Below are 24,871 nucleotides of genomic sequence, written 5' to 3'. Positions count from 1 at the left end.
TGGAGCTGGCGATGGATCGCTTCCATTTCTTCAACGAACTGTTCTGCGGCTGGAACGCTCCAGTTCTCCCCCTCCCCCCCTGGGAAGGCTCGGGGATGACACCCGTGATTAGCCAAAAAAGGGCTCATCCCCGTGGACACGTTCTCTGCATTGTTGTAGGCAAATTCTGCCAACGCCAGCTTCTCCACCCAATCATTCTCTCTGTCATTCACATAACACCTCAAATATTGCTGGAGGACACCATTAGCTCTTTCCGCCTGCCCGTTGGTTTCTGGATGACAGGCCGTAGAGAAATTCACCTCTACATGCAATAAGCTCATGAGCTTCCTCCAGAACCTGGAAGTAAATTGTTTCCCTCGGTCAGAAACCACCCTCAAGGGGGCGCCATGCAGCCTAAACACATTTTCCACAAACAATTTAGCGGTTTCTTCCGCTGTGACCGCATGTGAGCAGGCTATAAAGTGGGCCATCTTGGTTAACAGGTCTACCACAACCATGATGGCTGTTTTCCCTTTGGACCTGGGCAGATCAGTCATGAAATCTATTGCCACTGCCTCCCATGGCCTTTCCGGCGTGGGTAGTGGTTCTAATAAACCTGCCGGTGCCCGCCTCTCCCCCTTGGCTCGTTGGCATCGGTCACACCCTCTCACATATTCCCGCACATCTTCCCTGACCTTGGGCCATCAGAATTCCCTGGTAACCAGCCACATGGTTTTGTGTTGCCCAAAATGCCCTGCTGTGGGGCTATCGTGCAGTTGCTTGAGTACCTTTTCCCTCAATTCCCCTTCAGGTATGTATAACGCTCCCTTGTAGTACAACGCCCCATCTCTCTCCTCAAAACCCCCGGGTTTGTCTCCCTCCCTCCTGAGACCCCTGAGTTTGCCCTGGGCGTATTCATCCTGCACCGTTCCCTCTACCAGTTCCCTTTGCCCCACCAATGCCGCCCCACACACCCAGCGGTCCTCGGGAATGACATGGGTCTCTTCGGGTGCACCCTCTCCCTCCAAATATTCAGGTTTGCGTGAGAGAGCGTCCGCCCTAACGTTCTCCGGGCCTGGTACGTAACAAATCTCAAAGTTAAATTTGGAGAACTCCTGGGCCCATCTCAACTGCCGTTGGTTGAGCACTCGCGCAGTTCTCCAATACTCTAGATTCTTATGGTCCGTGCACACTTGCACCTTCTGTTGTGCACCAATTAGCAGGTGCCTCCATCTCCGGAAGGCCTCATAAATCGCAAGAAGTTCCCGGTCGTACACCGTGTAGTTCCTCTCGGATTTGTTCAGCTTTCGCGAAAAGAAGGCACACGGTCGCCACTCTGACCCCTCCTTCCCTGGCTGCAGAAGAAGCACCGCCCCTATGGCTCTGTCAGAAGCGTCTGTTTCGACCCTCAGCTTTTTTTGTAAATCCACATGTAAAAGTTGTTCATCCGAGGCGAAGGCCCTTTTCAGTTCCTCAAACGCTCGCTCCGCCTCCCCCGTCCAAACAAACTTCTTTTTACTGCTGAGACAGTCCGTGATGGGCGCCGTCAGGTGGGCGAAGTTTCGGATGAACTTACGATAAAAGTTTCCAAACCCTAGGAACCTCTGCACATCCTTCTTGGTCTTGGGTGTTTTCCATTCCAGCACCGCTTGAACCTTGCCGGGGTCCATGGCCAACCCCTTGTCTGACAAGCGGTACCCCAGGAATTCCACCTCCTTGGTATGAAACTGACACTTCTCCAGTTTCACCCACAGTCTGTTGGCTTGCAGCCTGCTCAACACTTCTCGGACGTCTCTCACATGTTGCTCCTCATTCTCCGAATACACCAACACGTCATCTAAGAAGGCCACGCAATTCTTGTAGAGCAAAGGCCCCAGTACGTGGTTCATGAAGGCTTGAAAACATGCGGAGCCTGTTTGTAATCCAAAAGGCATAACGAGGTATTCAAATGCCCCCAAAGGGGTGAACATGGTGGTCTTCCATTCATCCCCTTTCCTTATACGTATCAGGTTGTACGCCCCCCTTAGGTCCAGCTTTGTAAAAATCTTTCCTTTTCGCACCCTGGTCAAAATATCATCAATCCTGGGCATAGGAAAAGCCGCCGGCTCTGTCACTGCATTTAGGCGCCGAAAGTCACATACCAGCCTCGGCTTGTCCGTGTTTTTTTTATCCACAAAAAACACTGGGCTACCCCCCGCTGCCTTGGACTCTCTGATGAAGCCTCTCTTAAGGTTCTTGTCAATGAACGCTCGCAACTCCTGCATTTCCCTGTCTGACATGGCATACAACTTGCCTACAGGAAGCTGTGCTCCAGGGAGTAAATTGATCTGGCAATCAAAGGGCCTATGCGGGGGTAGTTGGTCAGCTTCCTTCTCGCTGAACACGTCGCTGAGATCAGCATACTGTGGTGGCACCTTCCCCTTCTCCATTACTTCAGTCCCTGCTAGGGTGGCTTGGGCCTCTGCTGACCCCTTTTCCCCCCTGCAGTGTTCTAAGCAATGTGCTGAACCGAAGGAAACCACTCTTTGATGCCAGCCCACCAGCGGATCATGTAAGGCTAGCCAGCTCATTCCCAAAATAATGGGAGCGCCTCCCAAGGTGGCCACATTAAACGCTATCAGTTCTGTGTGCCTTGCCACCCTCATTATCATTGGGACGGTCTGCAAGCTGACTCCTCCTCCCAACAGTTCCCTGCCATCGATCGTGGTCACCTGCAGGGGGTTGCTTAAAGGGATAGTCTGTATCTGATGTTCAGCAGCAAACTCCTTGCTCATAAAATTGCAGGAGCTGCCTGAGTCCAACAGCGCCTTTATTTTTAGGGGGTGTCCATTTTGCAGCTCTAGCGACACTTCAATCACTAGAGCAGGTCGAGGAGCTTCTGGCACGGGCACTTTCACTGCTCTTTGGCCTGGCTGCAGTGCCCTGACTCTGGCAACCAGGCGTTGGCTTTTACCTGCTCCGTTTCTCCCTGCTCTTCCCCCTCAACTGCTCCCACCATCCCTTGCCATTCCTTCCTCTGGGGGCAGACTCTGGCAAAGTGGCCTGGCTGTTGGCAGAGATAGCATTTCCGGGCTCCCTTTCCCTCCTTCTTCGCCCCCTCACTGGGCTTTGAAACTGCGTGCGCGCGGGCTGTTCCGATTTCCATCGGCTCTGCCGGCGGGAAAGCTGGCTCAGGAATGTCTGGAATGCGTAACTCCTTCCAACGTTCCCCTCTCCCTTCCCGCCTCTCCAAGGCTCTTGCCTCCTGGCGCGCTCCAATGGTCAGCGCAGATTTGGTCAGCTGATCCATAGACACCGCCCTGGGGCTCCTGGCCAGCTCGTCTTTCACAGCTGAAGAAAGACCTTCTTCAAATAGCATCTGAATGGGTGCTGCCGATAAATCCCACCCCAATCTGTGAATCAGCATGGTAAATTCAGTCCAGTACTCACGGACAGATCTGCTTCCCTGCTTGCAAGCCATTAGCTGTCTGCGCACCACCCCTTCCTCAATATCGCTGGAAAACATGATATCCATTGCACGAAAGAATTTCATAGTGTCCTTTAGGATATCGTTGTGCGTTGCCATCAGGGGTCGAACCCAGTCCCGCGCCCCCTTCTCAAGATGCCCAATTACGAAAGCAACTCGCGATTCCTCATCAGGGAACTCATCAAACTGCACATTCAGGGCATATTGCATCTCAGTCCTAAAGGCATGGTAATCCTTGGGGTCCCCCCCAAACTTCTGCACCAATCCTGGTACCTTTCTGGGGAACTGAGTGGTTCTCCCCTTTTTGTCAGCATCCTGAGCCCTTCTCTCCTCGAGCCTCGCCGTCTGCAGCGCAAGTTGGACCTCCAACGCTCGGTATCTTTCTTCCAAGCTTGGACCAGCTCCACCCCCTGCTCCTCCGGCTCCGTCTCTGGCTGGGTCGCTCATGATGCTTTCTCCTGCACAGGCAGCGTACAGAGACTGTCAGACTGCTGTCAGGGGATGATTAGCTGCTTGTGCTTAAAATAGTGCCCCTTCAGAGTTTGTGCGGCCCCACAAACCTCTGTGTGTGACAGAGCTCCTCAGACATGTCTGCTCTAGTCACTAGTAGAGTCTGACAGTGGCTGCCTGCGGAAGCGCTTCCAGCAAAGAAGTTCCTTAACGGAAACGCGTCTCCTGGACTCACGACGTGGCAGCTTCCGGCGAAGCAAGGGTCTCCCTGCAGTTGCTTCTGACACCTCCCCGCTATTTTCGCTGGAAGTGTCTCTCACCCCTTTCTCTCCCCTGCTGTTTCCTGCCTGGGCTGCTGCGTCTCTCTCAGCATTACTGAGATCCTCCTCCAGAGACCCCTCGCTCCCCCTCCTTGTCCCTGCTTTAGCTGCTGGCTCTCTCCCAGTCTTTGGGAGCCCTACCACCTCCCTTTCCTCTGATGTCAGTTCCCTGACAGCATGGAATGAATTTTGCCTTTCCGGTATCTCTGAAAGAAATGTTCCATATATTGATACTGTTGCATTTTCACCTTTTACCTGTTCATCTGCTATAAATTAACATCCAATGCAATAATATGAAGAGAGAGAAAATCTACTTGTTCCCACCTCTACTACGGAAGGTTATAAGAGTGTGAGAGAGTAATAACCGACAGAATCTGAAGGGTTGGTTGCAGGTCACAGGTAACACAAGGCATATAAAGTTACATATATGACTCATCTTATGACCTATATGACTTTGTGAAATAGTTGAAATCACCTCAAAATGTAGATTCTTACTTTTAAAAAAACCCCAGAAAGAATGTTTAGAGATAGCATTTGTTTGAGCAAATGTCTGTTCAAGGCTACCTGGCCAAGAATGGTATTCTGAAACCAAGGAAGAGTTTAGATAACTAAAAGCAGATGGCTCACAAAGAGGAGGGGGTTAGAGAGAGACCAAATCTATGCTACAATAGAAAGAAAAAAAGACACCTGCTGCAGTGACTAAAAATAAATGATGCACTGAGCTATAACTGGTAATATACTTTAGCTTTTTATATCTCATTAGAGCCATAATATAAGAACAGCAAAAATGAATGGCAGTCACGCAATTTAAAACTGAAGCATTACTGCACTTGCAAATAAAATTAGTCGGCTCTGCCTCTGTTCTATCATCCCATACTCTGTAAAATAAACAGATAATGTTATTTTTGTATTTCCTTGCACCTCCCAAAATAACAAATAACATAAAAGGGAAAATATGTTCACAAAGACCAACTTCTCCCTGTTTATTATTGTTGTTGAAGATGGTAGATCCCTTCATCCTTGATGAATTTGTGGGGTAGAAGAAAAACAGCAGCGTAGTAAAACTGGTTCAGTAAAATGTCCTTCCGGATAGCTTGCTATACCCATCCTTAAGCAGCTCTGTAATGCAAATGTAAGCACAGATGGGTGTGTGCCAGGGACATAGTGTGGGGGGGACACCCAGGGGATCATAGCCCCGGGCACACAATTTTTAGGAGGCATGAGCCAGATGTCCCCATGCGAGGATTCCCATCCTGCCCTGCCTGCCACTGGGGGTCTGGGCCTTGGAGCCTGGCCTCGCTACCGCAACCCCGGCTGCCTTGCTGAATGGCCACCTGGCCAGTGTCAGGGGGGATTTGTCCACCAAGGGCCTGCCTCCTTCCTGCATGGATGGGCTGGGGCACAATGCAGCCCTACTTGGCTCCAGTGGCTAGGGCTGAAGAGGCACATGGGCTCTGTGAATCCTCCACACCCTGTGTGTGCATGCCCGGTAGTGTTGACGGTGAGGCCTGGGCTGGTGCAGTGGGTTCTGTTGACCCTCCATGCCCCACCCCGGCCTGGCATGCGCACCCTGGGCACCAAGAAAAGGACGCACACAGGAAAGGGAGGCACAGGGAATGTAGCAGAGAGACATGCTGCAGGACAAAATTAACACTTTTAGTGGGGAAACAGTAAGAACATGAATCAAGATCCAGCCAAATCCGAGCAGTTACCAGTCCTGCATATTAAATATTATTTCTGTCCTGTGTACATTTTCATGCTGCAAAACTATTCTATATACAGTTGTACCTCAGGTTACAGACGCTTCAGGTTACAGACTCCGCTAACCCAGAAATAGTACCTCGGGTTAAGAACTTTGCTTCAGGATAAGAACAGAAATCGTGCGGCAGTGGCGCAGTAGCAGTGGGAGGCCCCATTAGCTAAAGTGGTACCTCAGGTTAAGAACAGTTTCAGGTTAAGAACGGACCTCCAGAAGGAATTAAGTTCTTAACCTGAGGTACTACTGTAGTTCATATCTAATTGCCCTCCTTTTAAACACACACACACACATATTTGCAACAACACACTGATCCACACACAAGGACTGAAACATCACATGTGTGTGCAAATCATTCCATGATTGAGCATTTGAATTATGTACATACATACATACATGTTCAAATCAGTCTCCAAAAGACAAATCCAGAGGGCCCAATTTGAAGTGCTATTTTCTATAAGATTGTAAAGAGATAAAAGTTAATATACAGCAATGAGCCATGAGCATAACTGAAAGCCTCATGCAGGGTTTCTTTAGCTGAAATGAAACAAGTCTCAGAGACAGGTAATCACTTTCATGCAGGAGATAATTAAGCCAAACAATGCTGTTTATTCAGTCAGAAACCTTGCATGCGCCAAGCATGGCATGTTTTGAAGTGTTTTTATTAGGTTATTCTATAAAAAATAAAAAATAAAATCAGCTTTAGATACTTTCATATAGCCAAATCTGGTTCCAAATGAGAATAGTATTTGTCTCATTCAGACTAAAAAAAAACCTTTAGCTGGCATTAGAACTAGGCATAGGCAGAAAGAGGTTAATTCAGCAACAAAAGGAAGAACTGATAACTATAGACCCTCCAAGTGTCCCTATTTTCTAGGAACAGTCCCAGATTTACAGAAGCTGTCCCGGTTTCTGATTTGATCCTGGAATATGCCGCTATTCCTTAGGATGTCCCTATTTTCAGTGGAGAAATGTTGGTGGGTGTGGCAGTTATCTGGTTCCTGAGCCAAGGAGATAAGTAACTATACAACAGACATGACCAGACTAGGCTCTCCAGATGTTTTGGGACTACAACTCCCATCATCCCTAGCTAACAAGACCAGTGGTCAGGGATGATGGGGATTGTAGTCCCAAAACATCTGGAGGGCCAAGTTTGGCCATGCCTGCTATACAACCTTTAGAAGACACAGGGAAGTTATTTTTAATGTTTGATGCTTTGTTATGCTTTTACGTATGTTGGACACTGCTCAGAGTGTTGTTGTTGTTGTTAAATGCAATGTCCCTATTTGCACTGGGAAAATGTTGGAGGGTTTGTAACTAGCGGGCAATGGAAACCTTTGCACCATCAGTTGATCATTTACAGACTACTCCTAACTCTACCACTTCTGTGCTCTTGTAATTTCTTAAAGGTCCAGACTCTTGAGGCTTTGTTTGCACATGCAACTGAACTAATTGGGAATGAGTTGGAGAATGGACCATACCACTTTAGGTTGCACTTGAGTGCTGCTCTCCTACCTGAAGAAGTCCCTGCAGATGGAACACTAGCACGACAGGGAATGAGCAGAGCTAAAGCATCTGTCTCTGATGTGTAACTTTTGCTTGCAGGGCTTTTACATGCCTCAGTTGGGAATACTCTACTCCAGGGGTTGTCAACCTGGTCCCTACCGCCCACTAGTGGGCATTTCAGGATTTTAAGTGGGTGGTAGGGGGTTCTGCAGCACAAGCTGAATCCTCCTTCCACCAAGCACTGGTGGGCGGTAAGGAAATTTTACCATCAAGAAAGGTGCATTAGTGGGCAGTAGGTATAAAAAGGTTGACTACTACCCCTGCTCTACTCTATCATGTCAGGATTCTGACTTTTCAATCTGCTGTGTATACAGAGCTGGCCTCAGCAAGCACACTTTTCAGTGCTTCATAACATTTTTTTAAAAAAAAATAACACACACACACACTCGCACACAAAAACAAAAAAAGCCTATGTGTAAGTAGAATATTAGTACAGCAACGAGAGAACAAGGCCAGCGCCTTTCCCCCCAGCTGCCTCAGTTCCCCCACGTTACTGCCTCAGTTCACTACCTCAGTCTTCTACTACCTAATTCAGCTGCTTAGGTAGACACTTGAGTTGCCTATCTGTAAGTGCCATTAATACCACTCACCCTCCAATGGACCTGGAACTTCAAACCTGTTGGGCAGGAATTCATGCTGTTTGCCATTCACGATTCCTATATCCAAGCAACCCAAGCTGTGGGTTGGGTCTGTGAAGCCACAAACTAGATGTAAAAAGGTTATTGGGCAGTAGTTGGCCAGAACAGGTGATTTAGTAAGGCAGCTGATCCCTATATCTAAGTTCTCTGGTGTGAGCAGCAAAAATTATTCCGCCACAGCTTTGAGGGCTTACTGTAGACTCAACATTTTCCTTGGTGTTGGTTGGCTCTACTTCATTGCAACCTCCCTCCCTCCCAGGACATTGTAACCTGACTGTAGAAGTTCAGTCTCACACCCCTGCAGGAGCAGGGTATCAGAAAAACAGCTCCTATCTTAATATTCCACATGGCCTTTGATTCTTGACCTATTCTTGACCTAACTATTTCTGATATATTTTTAAAGCTGGTTGTATGAAACAAAGTCAGAATTTCCTAAATGAATGTATAATATATATGGCAACCTCCCTCCTCAACATTTTGCTCCTGAAGCTTTCAACAGCATCTTTGTAGCATCACCCTTCAATATCATGTTAGGCGATCTCATGCATAAATATGGGTTATAACACAGCTGAGTAAAATATATCAAATTTATTTGTACACTAGCTTTCGTGTTACCACTGTGGCATTGTTTACTTTCAAAGCATTATTTGCTGTGGCAGCTAAGATCAAGCATCTGCACTCAACGTAACTCATCTCACAACACCAGAAATGTCATCTCCTGCTTCCAGAAGCCTACAGCAATTCTTACAAAATGCAAAATACATTTTTATTGTAGCTCTGAGACAATAATAAAACAGTTTAGAATAACAAATTTAAGAAAAACCACAACTGTAAGTCATATCAGGAAATGGAAAGACATTCATAGATACCTTAGTCATTATACGTATGTATGTATAAATAGCTCATTTTATATTTTATTGCTTCTGCTCTTGCTAGCTTCCAGTACCAACAGTTTTAGCTGTACTGTCAATGTCTGATGTCTGGAGTTCCGGACTACTCATCCAACAGCCTTCTAAGCCCAGCAGCACACCTTATCTCCTCCTGCCAGTAATAGACCACTTTGCTATAATTTATAATCAACTAGGCCCATGTGTTACATAGTAAGTCCTCAGAAGTGCTGATTTATTATACTCGGAAGTGGATCCTTTATAAATGAACATTATGTCAGTGAGATCAAAGTTGCAATTCTGCATTTAATATTGTACAGGATGACAGTTACAAAAAGTGTGTGTGTTTGTGTAAACACACACACACACACAGCCCTCTGCTTGCTGTAATTCAAATACATATTACTCCTAAGCCTAGCTGGTGGGGTGGGGTGAGTGAGTATGGACATACATGTAGAATTAAGGAACAGGATGCATCTCAGTATGTGTGCAGCCCAGAAATCTGTCTCAGTACTAGAATTGAGCTTACATTCCATTAAACCAAAATGTATTCCAAGTTTCTTCTTTCCCCAAACTGTCTTAGTTTAGGGCAGGAGGAGGCACCTTTGTTGCTATTGTTAAAACAATTTTGAGTCAGAAATTCTGCCAATCTGCTGCAAATCACCCAGAGTTCTCCCAGCAGCCCCCAATGTACATGCTGCCTACTCCAGACTATGGACACACCATCTATTTAAAGCACATCTGCCTCCAAGAGTCCTGGGAACTGTAGCTTACCCCTAACAGAGCTACAATTCCCAGCACTCTCAAATTCCCAGGATTCTAGGTCAGTGTTTTACATGTATGGGGTGTACGGTGCCTCTATCTAAGTCTAAGCAGTCAATCATGAGGCCCCAGAATGTCATACCTCTGTGATATCACAACAGCTAAGCCATTTTTTTATTCCTGACTTTGCTATGTTGTTGGACTTAGGATAGCAGAAGAATTGTGGTTAGTAGGCAACTATCTCTGCTGTATGAAAACCAAAGTAGGTAAAGATGAAGAAGGGCCATAGCACCAACATGTATAGGGCTGACTCTGTGCTTGTCATAGAGCTAGGCACTTGCTTTCATTACAGAAGACAATGCTAAAATCAAAACAAAAAACAACCCAAGTTCTGCTGTTTCCATCAAAACATCTAGCAGGAAAAACTGATTTTAAGTTCTAAAAAACATGTCTCCTTTTAATTCCTCTGATCATAAGATTATATGTTGAAAATTGACAAGAGGTTGGTTTAGTAACCAGGTTCATTTTTAATGAAAATGTATTCTTAATGTACAGATAACCCTTAAGTCTTTACATGGGGGGAAACACAGTTGGATTTTTTAATTTTATTTTTAAGTTGACTTTATTGTGTTTCACAATAAAAACTTAAAATCAACCATTACACTCTTTCCCCCTCCCATCCTTAGTGTTAGTGTCCTAGAATTAAAGAGAACAACATCTCTTTCTGTCTTCAGCCTACACAAAGTTCCAAATTTGGCAACATTTGACATAACATTCTTGTGCATACGCATATGCAATGAGCAATGCTCCTCAGTCCTGACAATCCAGGTCCAAGTAAATATTTTGTAATTATAGTATGCCATGCATACTGCTACCACTTCCCTATATGTTCCTCAACAATGACCTACAAAGCACTGAGTTTTACCAATAATTGTAATATATCTTAATATTCTACCCTTTTGCCTTTAAGACGCTACACTATTTTGCAGTCATGTTCTCAACCATTTATGCATAATCATTAATTCTAGAAAGCGTTTATGAAAATTCACATTCTTAGCATTCCAAGCACAGAAGTCCTAAAAATACTACTAACTACCCAAGGGGTAGACAATCTTTCTTCTCTTGAAAGGAAAATCTGTTGGGGGCTGCATGCTGGTGGTAGGTTTAACAGGATTACTCTCAAGTAAGCAGGAAGAGGGGTTATTAGTTTTTTAAAGTACAACAGATAAATACAACTACAGTTCTGGGGAAAAAGTGAAAGCAATGCTTTTCTGACTTCGGTGTCCTCCACATATACCCTTGACAAAAGCCTACACATTTGTTCTCATATAGATGATGCAGTAAAAAAAAAAAAAAGTTTCCCAAGCAATATAATCTGAAAAGGTTTTAAAACATCAGTTTATTTTTTATCAAATAAAATACTGCCCCTTACAATTGCATCAAATTACATAGAAAGTGTGGGGTGTGCTCTAAAAGGCCTAGAAAAAGCAGGTTGAAACAAATAATAAGGAAGGAACTTGAGGTATTGGGCAGGGCACATAAAATGAAGCTGGAAGCCTCAGGCTGTCTACCTGTGATTGATTGATTGATTGATTGATTGATTGCATCTATTCCATGCCCTTTAGCCAAAAAAGGTATCAGGGCAACTTGGAAGAATCAGTCCTAAGATGGTTCATGTCCTCAAGCTCATAATCTAAAAAAGAAACAACACCCCAAAAATGGAATGGGAGGGGGAAGGGAAAGCAAGCTTAAGCACAAGTCACAATGCTTCAAGTTATGCTTCTTGCAATGCAAATTATATAGTTCTGTCTATGCAGATTTTGGATGTTTAGAAGAGTAGCAGCTCCTCGCCAATGTCAGTGGTGGTTCTGGCTGTCGTGCCCTTGATGAAGAGCAGTTTCTCTCCTAAGCACTCTCCACCCTCCCCCACACCAGATCATATCCTGGTGACAATTCTGGTCCAAGCCTGGAGGACAGGGCAGCTCCTGCTACACAGTCCTTCCCTCATAGAGCATTGGCCTATGTCTGACAGCTTGACTGTCCCCTGAGCAAAGGCGGGTTTATCAGTGGCACCACATCCAGCCATCCATTCATTTTCCTCTTTTTCAGAGAGAGAAAGACGGTAGAAGTAAAAGGACTGCTTCAGACATTAGGATCTTTATATGGAGTGGCATTATGATTGCTGTGTATGGAGGAAGCAGCATGTGACTCAAAGCATCCATGAATAGGAGTGATAATTCATAGATCATTTTTAAGCTGTCTCACACAGGAAACAGCATCTGTGTTAGTTGATGTGCCAGTATAGCATTTTCTTTTCTTTTTCCCTATAGTACCAGTATAAGTAATGGAACAGTAACCAAGAGATAATTTTTAAGTAAATGATCCATATGCAGATTTATATGCTCCTGACTTTCCCAAACAGCAAGAAGTTCCAAGGGCAACAATACCCAAAGCACAAGAGGAAGCAAGCAGAATACATGCTCCTGCCAGGCAAAAGATTGGGTGCCACACATCAATTCTCCGTAAATATACCCTGTGCTTCAGGATGCTTCCAGCCTTCAAATAAAACTGTGTTCACACTCCTGTTTACTGCACCTTCACTGCATTTCCAGTGCCATTTTTTTAACCCACATTAACATGATGTTATCCAAAATGCGTATGTATCCTCTACTTTGTTACAAAATACTACTGTTCAGTGTATTGTTTCTCAAACCAGCTTCACACCAATTGGAGTCCTTATGCCATTCCTACTTCATCTCTAGTCAAGGTATAAACACTTTTGCATAGGGTGAAGACATCCCCACCACTGTCGATGTCCCCTGGTGCGTACACAAATAGAAATGAAATTGACACTAATGAAATCATGCTGATGTGAACAGCTTGGGGATAAAGAGCTGTGAAACACATGGGGCAAGAGATCACAACTTCACTGCACTCTAAGACACTAATGAGCACACACCTTAACCCTTAGCTCTTTCTTGCTCACTCTGCTTCTTTCGTCCCTTCATGAATATATTTTATATCATCACACACTCCCCAGTTGGGGTTGAAGTGGGAAGAATAAACTTGTTAAAAGCTGAAGAGTGATATGCAGGTACTATCCAACTATGAGAGTCCACTGAGAAACTATCAGCCACCCTGGACCATTAGCAAGAGCAAGGATAGCTCAGTCAGTGGAGCATGAGTCTTTAAATCTAAGGGTCGTGGGTTCAGCCAGAGTTTTCCTCCACTCACGGTTGAGCTGCCTCCCAGCTTGTTTCCTTGTCCTAAACTCTGGAGTATACCAGGGAGCCAAGCAGTCTCCATGAAGCAGGAGGGGGCACTCAGGGAAAAGATGCTGAAAGAAGCATCTGACCATGACAAGGGACTGATGCAATATCCACCACTTTCAGATCATCCTCTCCCTACCCCTTTGAGAAAACAAGGTCCGGTGTGGCCTGCCACATATGTTGGGCCAGTGACATAGTGGGACAGCCCCATTGTTCTCATGGCAGCTATGGAGTTCTGAGCCAGTCGCCAGGCCTCAGTGATACAGACCAGATCAGCCTCCTCATTCATAATCACACCATGGACAAGGGGTGACTTATTCAGAGCTGACCTGGAATTCAACAACAGCAGCTGCAGACCCAAGGGCTGGCTGATAGGACAACTGCAATTCCCCAAGGTGGAAGAGGGGCTGGCACATGGCATAGTCACCAACGGCCTGTGTCGTGTGCCCCTTATCTAGTGTGCCCCACCCCACCCCTTGCCCAGAACCACTATGATTGGGGGCACCCCTGCTCCTCTCTTCCCAGGAACATATTACGTTCCTTAATTATAACAAATTCAAATTTAAAAACACACAAGTTAAAAAACATTTTAAACAATTAGAGCAATAATAACAGCATTAGAACCTTGAAACAAAATGCCCTAAACAATACCCCAACCCAAGAGTCTGTTCAGCTTTTGCGGCTGGGGTCAGTCAGGGCCTGCAAGGCAGGAAGCAGGTCTTCCAGGATTCACAGCCAAGATATTTCAGATACAGTGGTACCTCGGGTTACAGACGCTTCAGGTTACAGACTCCGCTAACCCACAAATAGTACCTCGGGTTAAGAACTTTGCTTCAGGATGAGAACAGAAATCGTGTGGCAGCAGTGGGAGGCCCCATTAGCTAAAGTGGTACCTCGGGTTAAGAACAGTTTCAGGTTAAGAACGGACCTCCGGAACTAATTAAGTTCTAAACCCGAGGTACCACTGTACTGTACTTTTTGATCCTGAGAGAGGAGTATAAACCAAACCCCAGGAACCTGCATTTACTGTAAGTGAGTGGGGAGAGGAAAATAGAGGTGGCAATGCAAAAAGACTTGTACTTTCATCTAAGGTACAAGCCAGTTTCTCTCAGCATATAGAGCTCAACTACCCAACACAACAAGACTATGAAGAACAAACTACATTTTAGGGCCTCTGTCTCAGCCCCATCCCCACAATATGGGCATGATATATTTCAGCCTCATTCCAACTCATCTGTAATATGGCTGCAATATTATTGCACAGTGATATCCAGATGAAAGGCAGTATATAAATGTAATAAATAAATATTTGTCTATGTTTGGATATAATTAGATGTCATTTTGGATCAAGATAGTGAAGTTAAGCTTTTAAAACTGCCCCGATTTTTGTGTTGTGGTTTCTCAGAATTCCCCAGCAACACCAGGTACAAGGTTTCCAGTAAACTATATAATGACACAATCCACGCTGCATGACAGTATCAAGAAGAAGAGGGAACAGGATCATAGTTACTCAACTGTGTCTTTCTCAAATAATATACAATGTAGAGGACTACAGGGAGTGTGTACTAACTGTAAGTAATAAAAGGGTGCTACTCCTATAACCTGCATGAATTCTGGGATTCCACAGGAGCATTGGGGAAGAAACAAAGAATGTGATATTAGCCATTTAAAAAGTAGCATCTTTCTAACCATCACGGTATCAAAGATATGCTGTAAAGTGGGTAGCAAATGTGGCATCCTCTAGCTGTTGTTGAACTACATTTCTCCCAGTCCCTTCCAGTATAGTAAATGATCAGGAATGATGGGATTCATAGTTCAACCTTTGGAGGGCACCGCAAGCTGTGAAACCTTGCTGACAATCTATCTGCTTGCCACACCTTGACGTATTCCGCCACCCCACCCCCCTGAAATGGTATTCTTGTTTGTGTCCTGCACAGTGTCGCCACATCATTCGTTTCATACCTTTCTTTAATGGAACTGAAAGCAACATACCTTGGACTCCCAGGCAATCTTTCATTTAAACATTGACTAGGCCTGGTCCACTTAGTTCCAACAAGGGTGCTGCTCCATGAGCCTTCAGACAGAACCCAAGGACAGTGGCATGTGTCCAAGTGAAACTCAGTTTTTAAACCTACAAATTCCTTTATTATAGTGACTTGGCATGAATGGCATTCTTAAAGAGTTTTAAGGGATACAAAGTGACCTTTTTAGTCTATGACCTTCCTAAAAGTCTTTACATGCTTTCTAAATATACATGATAATTATCCCTTCTGGTAAGGCTATAAAGCTAACATACTATTTCAATTTTGCATCAAATAGCTTTGGTGACATTTCATGAAAGCTGCAGATCTGCAAGGCCAAAAAGCTTTCTCACTTTAGTTACTAAACATTCTATTAGTGGTTGCATTGCCGATATAACATCATGAAAGAGATAATGCTTGCAACATCTTGCCTTTTTTCATAATGATAGGCTAGCTAACAGCAAATAGATTTATAATGCATTTCTGCCATTCAAATACAATAGTGTAACTTCTGTGCCATTTTTCTTAAATGTCACTGTTCTTTTGTGAATACATTGACTTCTCTTTTTCAAATATAATTTGTATTTTTATTCTTCTAGTAAGCGGATGTCATGTTTTTCCTTCTTACTATAGCCAAAAACAATCAGAAAGTTATTTCCCCTCCTTTCTTTTTTCTGTTGCTTTTTTTGTTTAGCATTTCTTCTGTTGCCTTAAATGGGCTGTAGGTTTACCATGCACCACATTCATCAGATTTTCTTTCTGTGTTAATTTATGGGAAGGATAAAATACAAAATCTGAAGGTACAATTGTGCCCTCTAGTGTCTCGTGTTCCATGACCATATTTGAGTCATCACATCACTTCACCAGAATGCAACACAAACCTGCCTTTAGGCTTTCAATCATTCATCCAAACTTTTCAAAATGAATGAAATAAGCATATATTTTAGAGAAGTATTTGAAGAGCGTAAGTCAAATGACTTTGTTAGATTTCTGATGACCTAATTTAACTTTTATATATTGAGCAATTTTAAAGGCATGTTACTCATCTAGGCACATTTCAGTCAAGCTCCAGGCTTGGTTATGGTACCAAAACAGCCTTAGTCCCCCTGACTGATAACCTTTACTGGGAGAGAGATAGTGAAAGTGCTACGCTTATGATTCTCCATGATATCTCTGCAGCTTTTGCTATCACCGATTATGATATCCTTCTGGGATCACTCCGAACTTCTGCTTACAGGTTCATTACCAAAGAACAGTACTGAATGACTACTGTTTAGGTCCATGGTATGTATATGTACTATGCATTCCTCAAGGGGCCATCTAATCCCACTGCTCTTTAACACCTATATACAACTATTAGAAGCTGTTATGCATGCAGCATGCAGATGATACTCAATACTATCTCTTGGTTCTACCTGAATCAAGAGAAGGTATTCAGGTGAATCAGTATCTGGACACTGACAGTCGTCCTGTGGGTCAATAATACACAGGTTCAGTAACTGGAATGTTGACCTGTTCTAGTCTATGTAACATTCCCCCTGAGGGAGCAAGTACATAGATGAAAGAGTGCCTTCTCCAATACCCTTCAACTCAAAATTTGTGATCTGGGACACAGGCCAAATTGTGGTCCCACCAGCAGGAATAGTATGAAGAACAGGAACCTACAATAGGGCATTCTTGGCAGTGGCGCCCTAGGCTATGGATCTCACCCAAGGGAAAGCAGGCCATCCCCCTCTTTAACTACATCCAGGAAACATGTAAAGACTGTATTTTATTCATTCAGGCTTTTGGCCAATAATTCTATTCAGGTTTTATTCAGCTAGTTTTGATAGTTAGTAAGGCTGTCATTGTGCAGCCCCCATTGAAGGCCTTATAGTGCGGTATCATAATTGTGGATTGCATGAAATCAGAATGGAGCCACCACTGGAGAATTTGTAGTGCCTCATCCCAATTCTGGATTTGCACAAAGTCAGAGTAGGGGAAGGTAGCAAAAGAGAAGACAGGTTTTATGGCAGTTTTAAACACGGGCAGTTTTAAACACTAGCAGGTTTGAATACACAGGAGTAACATTTGATTATTTTGAAGAATTATTGTATGTACAACTGACATGGATAGTTGGAAGTCCTTTTTACTTATATATTTTATTTTCCTCCTTATCCCTATATTATTTCCTTTAATAATATTATCTCTTTGTTCCCTTTCCTTTTCTGCTTTGTTTTTGTTTGTCCTCTGCTCTGGTCTTTTATATTTTTTGTGGTCCTCTATTCAGCATTAAAGAGAGGGTAACATGCAGGTGAAGCTGATGAACAGTTGATGAAGATCCCTGAGTGTGATGTGGGGAAGGGAAGAACTACCAGGGTAGGAGGGTGGGAGAGGAAAAGGAAGCCCCCAGGTGAAAACCTGGGAGGGTTCACCTTTCTCTATGTGGGGCAAGTTAAGATTTATCTATGAAAAAGGACTTCTTCTTCTTTAAGTTTCTGGTTTTGCTTAGATTAGTTTTTTATTGTAATGTATTATGAAGATCTTAATAACATTTTATTTTTAAAAAAGAGGGGGGAAAGGAGGAAAATGATTCCAAATGGCGCCTGGAGTTCAAATGCAATGCCAACACCCCCACCTCAGAAACCCCCGAGATGAGTTTTGCAACAATATCCTGAGAGGTATCCAAACACAGAGAGAACAAACAAACCATTTTTCAAAATATACAGTAGATATTATCAGACCTATACTTTATAATCCAGTTTCCACTAACACAACTATAAGAACCATATCACTTTAATATGCAATTTCCTCCTAGCTGTGAGCTTTATGGATTAATTAAGGATAATTACTCATTATCATGGTCAGTTTGCTAAATTTATGTACTGTATTTCCAGCTTGAATTATTTAAGACATATTAATTATTTACATCTTTTTATTTCATTCAAGGAAGTTATTAGGAGCCAGATGCGGTTATTAGGCTTGGCAGACAAAGCAAAGTGCTGTCTCACGAGGGTAAACTACACAGGGAAGGGAAAGGGGCTGGCTTACTCATGATGACATCTGTGGATTACCGAAGAGATGAAGGACATGCTTTTAACTCCATCAAATGATGAAGACTCTGTATTACCTCTCTACTTACTGTCTAGCACATATTCCGATAAATCCTTGCCCGTGACCTTCACTCTTCCAACTCCAGAACCTTCAAACTGCCCCCTCCAAAAAAGACCTCTCGCACCTCAAGTAAATCCATTTTTGTCCTTTACTGTTCCCTGTGCCTGGCATACTTCTACGATACTACTTCACTCCTCAAAACCCAACTTTGCCCTAAAGGTGTTGGCACAAACTTACATTCATAAATTCACTAGGAGAGACAAGAGCCACCATGCCACTTACCTGGCAGATGGGTTGCTATTGCTTACTGGGTGGTGAAGTGAAGCAGCAGGGAGGTTGGCGTAGTGCAATGGTACCAGCGGAACTAATCTGATGCTGTTGCTGATTTGTTTGCACCACACTGGCATCCCTACCACCTCCTGCTCCTGGTAAGTGGCTGCTACCCACCTGGCAGGAAGCTAGTGTTGTGGCAGGTCACTTCTGACTGCAATTCAGCTGTAACTGAACAGCATGCATATTCTTCCCATTTCTATCTCACTTTTTCTCCCCACCCCACAGTGTCCAATTTTAACTTCTTTAAGCAAGGACTAGACCTCTTACACTGACTAGACGTCTTACACTGCATCATCAATCTATGTTTCAATACAACTGGATAGCCTTTTACATAAAGATGGTGGGCTGAGCCTTTCAAAACTGTACTCATTTTAATCACTGATTTCAAAACAGCAGTGGTGGTGGTGGTGTTTTTTGGGGGAGGTTAAAAATTCCAGAGCAATGCTGCGTACTGGGCTGCTAGTTGTTCCTCACTTCTGAATAAATGGTCAGCTTCAAAAATACAATATGGCAACAGCACAACTTTTAAAAAAATAAACATCTCTTTCCACCCCCACTAAGCTTCTGTTCTATACTAGAGGTTTGCAATGCAATCCTCCTCAAATCAAAATAACAAATAGTTGAGCCTTCCCAAGTGTAACTAAGGCCCCATTACACATGACACTAAATATCACTGGGGACCAAATCATGTCTCTCCCCCCCCCCCCACATTAATAGCAAGCATAAGGAGGGGGTTGATTTTCACTAGGGCCACTCTTTCCTCCCCTGCTGCTGTCCTGATGAAAGCAATGTGAAAACAGCCATAAATGAAAATCCTACTTCTCTGCCCTTTCTGAAAATATCACTAGTGGTGTGAGAGCCTGGTATGGAGAAGACCATGTCACTGCTCTTTCCCATGACAGCATCACCCTTGCAAGGAACTAAAACAGCACTGGCATGGGAAGGAGGCATAGTGCAGACTATTCCCAAAGGAACTCTTACTTTTGACACTATCTTCTTGAGCTTTGGGAAGGGTGACACTTGCAGTGGCTTCCATGCCACAAAAAAGCCAAGAGGAGCCCACAGCAGCTGCAGCTGCTGGAAAACGGTCGTGTAAAAAGGGCAAGGCAAAAAGAAAAACAATCTCACCAAAGCAAAAACATAAATAGCTGCCTTATGCTCAGTTAGAATATTTATTCTTCCAGCCCACAAACTGGTGGCCTCTAGAGATTGTTGGACTACAACTCCCATCTTTCTTGGTCATGCTGGTTGGGGCTGATGGGAGTTGAAGCCCAAAACTTCTGAAGGTTTGTGAGGGGTGACTGACAGTGACTCTCCAGATGTTCAGGCATATGATTATCACATCATCTGCTACTTGATTCTTTTAGCTAGATATGGCAGGAACTGAACATGGGGGCTTTTGCATGCAAAGCATGATGTAATCTACAACTGAGGGAAAGTCACCCCAGCATGTTTCTGCAGAAAACAATTCAGGAAAAGGGTGGTGCATCCATCTCCCCCAGACATGGTTTTAATCTCTATAAGGGTGCCCACCTCCCATTTTAATAACATTAGGTTAGTGAACTTTTCTGTCTGGGCATTTTCCAGCCATCTAAAATGGATATTCCATATATAGTTTTCTGACAGCAGTAAAAGTATTTGCTGCATTCCAATTCTGTTTGGAATCCAACCTCAGAGGCTTCTCCCCACCTAACATTTGTTTTTTTTTCCAGTTGGGTGGATTTGACACAAATTCTTCTCTAGGGTTAGAACTGATAAAAATACCAGTGATTAAACACTGGAGCTTTTCATTCCCTCTCGCCTTGCCAGGCCCAACACCAGCCTCAGTTTATATCTGTGCAACCCCACTGAGAATGTGGCACTCTGTCTATGTACTGCAGCTTGTTTAAAGCACACACAGAGAGACAAAACATTAAACCCTGTTTGAAAATTTGGTCTTTCAGGATTCTCTGAGGCTCTTTTCTATGAAAGGACAACATGCAGCCCCAAATTTAAAAGCATTTTCCATTCACGGCACAGATTTTGCCCTCTGACACTCTTGCCTCACTGTTAGCTCTTCGTCTTGAAATTGCCTTAGGCTGCAATCTTATATATACTTACCTGGAAGTAAATTTTATTGACCTCAAAAGAGCTTATTTCTGAGTAGACATGAATAAGATTGCACTGTTTCTTTTTATCCAAATCTCTCATGTGCATATAGAAGCTAAAGAAAATTTCTGAAACTTCTTGAACAAGTAACATAATCTGGAACAGGTTTTCCTGTGTTGTGAATTGTGTTTAGTGCTAATACATTTGCATCTCCTTTAACATTTCACAGATGGAAATAGTCGCACACCAGCATACTTGCAACAGCCCTATTCTAACACCATGGATTGCTGCCGGAGAACTCCCACGCACACTATTACACATTGTAGAAGGTTCTTCTGTGCTGTGTTCATTTACTCTGCAACAGACTGTTCTGCACTGGCTTGCTTCCTCATCACAGTTTCCTTATTTGTTTGTTTAGACTTACTTTTGAGGCCCCTGGAGCTTAAGGTTGCTGGGTTGCTGGGTTGTTGTTTTTTAAGTTAAAGAACACTTAATCTCACAATGAATCTGGCTGCAGCTATTATACTCTTAGGTTTGCCCTAACGTTTCCAAATGTTGAGAAATTCCAGGGGTGCTGTGCTTACTCAGGTTTTGTTTCCTCTGAGAAACAAGTCACTGGGGAGCATAACAGGGATTTACGGTATAATGTGCAGATGGAAAAATGTTAGGTGTTTGATTATATAAAGTGCAAACACTGGGGGAAACAAAGGTGTGAACTATCTCCAGGCAAGAGCCCAATGCATCCCACTGTTCCACAGTAAGACAGGGACCTCAACCAGCTCACTTGCACATATGGACTGCTTTAATATGAATCCTCATCAAGCCTCATTCTTAAACCTTCACCCTTATGTAAGTCAGACAATGAACTGACAAAACGAAGCTGATAGTTGCATGAAATGTTTTGATTCCAACCCCCCCCATTCCAACCCCCCCATTCCAACCCCCCCCCATTATAACTTCTGAACTGAAAACACCACATACTCAGTTCTTGCAACTAGCAATGAGCTATTTGTTACACTATTTCAATTATTGATTTTTGCAAAACTACTGTGAAATACTCCTCAATAGATCTTTGACATGTTTTATTTCCCCCTCTACAGAGCGGCTTGGCCTCCTTCAGCTCCAACCGTGTAATTTTGGTCTGAGCAGAATCCAAGTACATAGCCATAATAATAATTCAGTGTCACGATCCTAATCCAAATATACTCACATTTCTTTGACAGATGCCCATGATTTCACTTTTAACTGATCCATTACATCTCCAAAATGTTACTTCTCTGTATGAAATGTCAACTAATCATTTATTTTCTACGTTACGCATGCATTGTTCTGTAGTTTAGACACTTGAAACTTATTTTAATTAAAAAAAGGGAACGCTGACTATTTCCAAGGACACATTCACATTAAGAATACAATGTGGTCCTGCTAGTTCATGCATAGAGTTGTAATTTGCAATTTCTGCAACCATGGCAGCACACATTTCCTGCAATAGTTGTAGGAATTGTTTCTGGGATTCAGAGCCATACTATGACTGTGGACCACCATATGTGTATCTCTAGACTTAGTGTGTGTGTTCTCCTGAGGTCAGTGGATACATTAACACACAATATTTAAAACAGATTTAAACAACAATATCAGTTCCAGCCAATTTAGAGGTGTTATACCATCTGCCAAACACAGGAACCGACATCTGTATTGTCTTCTACACCTGAAGTGGGTGAGACCTGAACACATAAGACTCACTAGCTTGGGTCCTACCCACAGACTCTGAGGCTCCCATTCAAGCATCAGAAACCCTCATACTAGCTAGTTACAGCCCAGATCAAACATTATAATCCTCACATGGATATGTTCCGAGATGCAATCCATAAATAATTTACAGTGGGAGAAACTGACATTTCCTCTTTTCTTAAGTCTTTCTGGCCTGAGAAGTCTCTTTATTTCGATTGTGGCCCCAATAAATTGAGATATGGCTCCATTTTGTGCTATCTTAGTCAGACCTCTGCTCCTAATAGCGTGAGATAATGTATCAGCAAAGCATTGCTTAAAAGGATTCACAATAAATGGAAATGTGCACAGATTTCTTATCTTTTAGGTTGTGACAGATGCATATTTATTGTCTTACTGAGCATTAAAAAAAATCAATATGAGAACCTTTTATGCTACTCTGATATTCATAGTTAAAATATTCATTAGCCTTTTCCTGAACTATAAAGAGACAGCTGCATTCAGGCACAAAGTAGCTTGGAACTTTGAATGTGAATGACATGTGCCCCACCCACAATTTTATACAGTGTTTAATTCAAGGCACTTTCTTGTGCGTCATCTGCTGATTCTGTGAAGTGTTGGCTCCTAGACAGCTAGCTAGCAACACAGTAGCATAGTGTAGCATCATGATCACAAAGCCCCATTTTTTCACAAAGGTACACTAGCACAAGCAAATCTTATGCACGAATGCACCCATCCACCCACCACCCACCAAAGAGAAGTGTTCATTCTACTGTGAACCTACTGGTCATTCTACAGAACTTACATATTGGATCAGAAAATGGTTATTCGAGCATAAATAATGTGCAAGGAACGGTGAAATAAACACAGCTGATTGTAACCAATTACTGCAATACAAAGGACTATGATAGCACAGCACTAACAATACCTGAAATAAATGGCTATATGAAGGTTATTTAAAGTTCATTAGATTTCCACTTGAAATAGTGGGAAACAGTAACCCAGGCTAATAAAAACAGCAGGCTTATTTAGAACTATAAGCAGATCAGGTACTCTAAGGGGAAATAAATTTGTAGAGCTCTATAGGATTCAAAGCCCAAGACTCAACCTTAACAACATCATAGGAACTATAATTTATTGATTGTAACAGTAACATATTGCAGAACACTTTTTATCAAGATGTCCAAAGGCTCACATTCACTACCCATTTTATCCACTAACCATTCCACCCACTTCATTCAAACGTAAAATGAGTAGATGATTTATTCCCATCCTAGCAACCAGGGATTAACAGAAGCAGGGGAAGAAACTAGTAAAATAATGCCATTGCTGAACATGTTTGTGAAACATTGAAGTGCCATATGGCCAAAAGCTCATTCCAGTTTGCTCTCTTTTTAAAAAGTTTTTGGTTTTTCACATTGTAGTCTCATTTTTTGTATTAAATAGAAAACTAAACTTTAGACAGGCTTTGGCTTGGATTTCCCATCATGGATAGGCTAATTTTTATGTTACATGGGAGTGGAAGAGTGGTTGTTGTTGAAAGTTTTGCATTTTCTTCATGTTTAATCACTCAGAGCTTCAAACCCCCAAATCGAACCTTTATTTATTAACAAAATGTGACTTTGTTTAAACTAGTAAGACCTTGTTATCCTGAGAATAATTCCTGTTTGCTATATCTATGTGTGATAGCAAAAAACTTGTATGTGTAACGGTGCATATGCACAAAAACCTTTCAACATTACCTCCCCTAATAAAATGAAATAAGTTTAGGTCTCAGCTGATTCAATCGTAAATAAAACACAAGTCTTTTCCAGAGCTGAATGACCCTCTTTTGGCCTCCTTTGAGATTTGCAAGTAAAATCAAAGATGTTTTCTGAAATGCAAATTGTACTTTCCTATGATGTATCAACAGATGGCCTTCATTCGTCCTTACAGACTAATTTCCAATGGACCAAGTTTTGTGTCTAAAATTTAATAATGCTAGCACTAAAGAATTAGATTTTTTTTAAAAAAAATACAGCATCAGAAGAACATTTGGCTTGACTATTTTCTTGCATATGTGTACACAGATGTAAGATACAAAATATAACATGTGTGTACCATTACACATGTAATTGACAAGTACATGTTTACCTATGCATACATGTTTTAGAAAGCACCACATGTCTTTGTAAGGCAAATTATGTGCTCTGTCAATTTTCACACATGACTGTGCACCTAGGGTTTACAACTTTTTATTGTGACATCTCTGCAGCGAAAAATGTAATATGCAAAATTGCTCTTTACATGCTTCCTTATTAATGAGCTCACAGAGAAATAGTCACACAGCACACTTTAGCCAAGTTGACCCAGGGTTGCATTCAGTGAAGTTTTCCTATTTGCACAAGGACTTCCACTTGTACAGCAGAACCTCCTCAATCTCTCCTTCTACTGTGCACACTAACTCTGTGAGAAGTATTTGACCAACCCTCCAGAGCAGATTTGTGAGTGGGGATGAGCAAGAAGGAGAGGAGAG

The 24,871-nt window shown here is 42.9% G+C and overlaps 1 protein-coding gene and 2 long non-coding RNA genes across 10 annotated transcripts in view; 2 read left to right on the top strand and 1 right to left on the bottom strand.

The window, feature by feature from the left end:
* The window catches only part of PRKG1 (protein kinase cGMP-dependent 1), a gene marked incomplete at its 3' end in the record, with an annotated part of 706,724 nt that overhangs the window by 551,171 nt on the left and 130,682 nt on the right, over positions 1–24,871 (bottom strand). The window lies entirely within an intron of this gene.
* The window catches only part of LOC309532209, a 738,788-nt gene that overhangs the window by 598,386 nt on the left and 115,531 nt on the right, over positions 1–24,871 (top strand). The gene's annotated exons all lie outside the window — the stretch shown is intronic.
* LOC309533564 lies at positions 9,839–18,308 on the top strand. Of its 3 annotated transcripts, none has more exons than XR_014220282.1 (4): positions 9,839–10,049; positions 14,499–14,664; positions 16,352–16,398; positions 18,043–18,308. It is a non-coding gene; the product is annotated as an uncharacterized lncRNA (long non-coding RNA). The 3 variants fall into 3 exon arrangements; XR_014220283.1 differs by having other exon boundaries at positions 9,840–10,086; XR_014220284.1 differs by lacking the exon at positions 9,839–10,049 and having other exon boundaries at positions 14,495–14,664.

The sequence above is a fragment of the Podarcis vaucheri genome (genome assembly GCF_965113315.1).
Source record: "Podarcis vaucheri genome assembly, chromosome: 5".
In the NCBI taxonomy this organism is placed as follows: domain Eukaryota; kingdom Metazoa; phylum Chordata; class Lepidosauria; order Squamata; family Lacertidae; genus Podarcis; species Podarcis vaucheri.
Note: the sequence above shows the minus strand (reverse complement) of the source record. Positions and strands in the feature narration are given on the sequence as shown.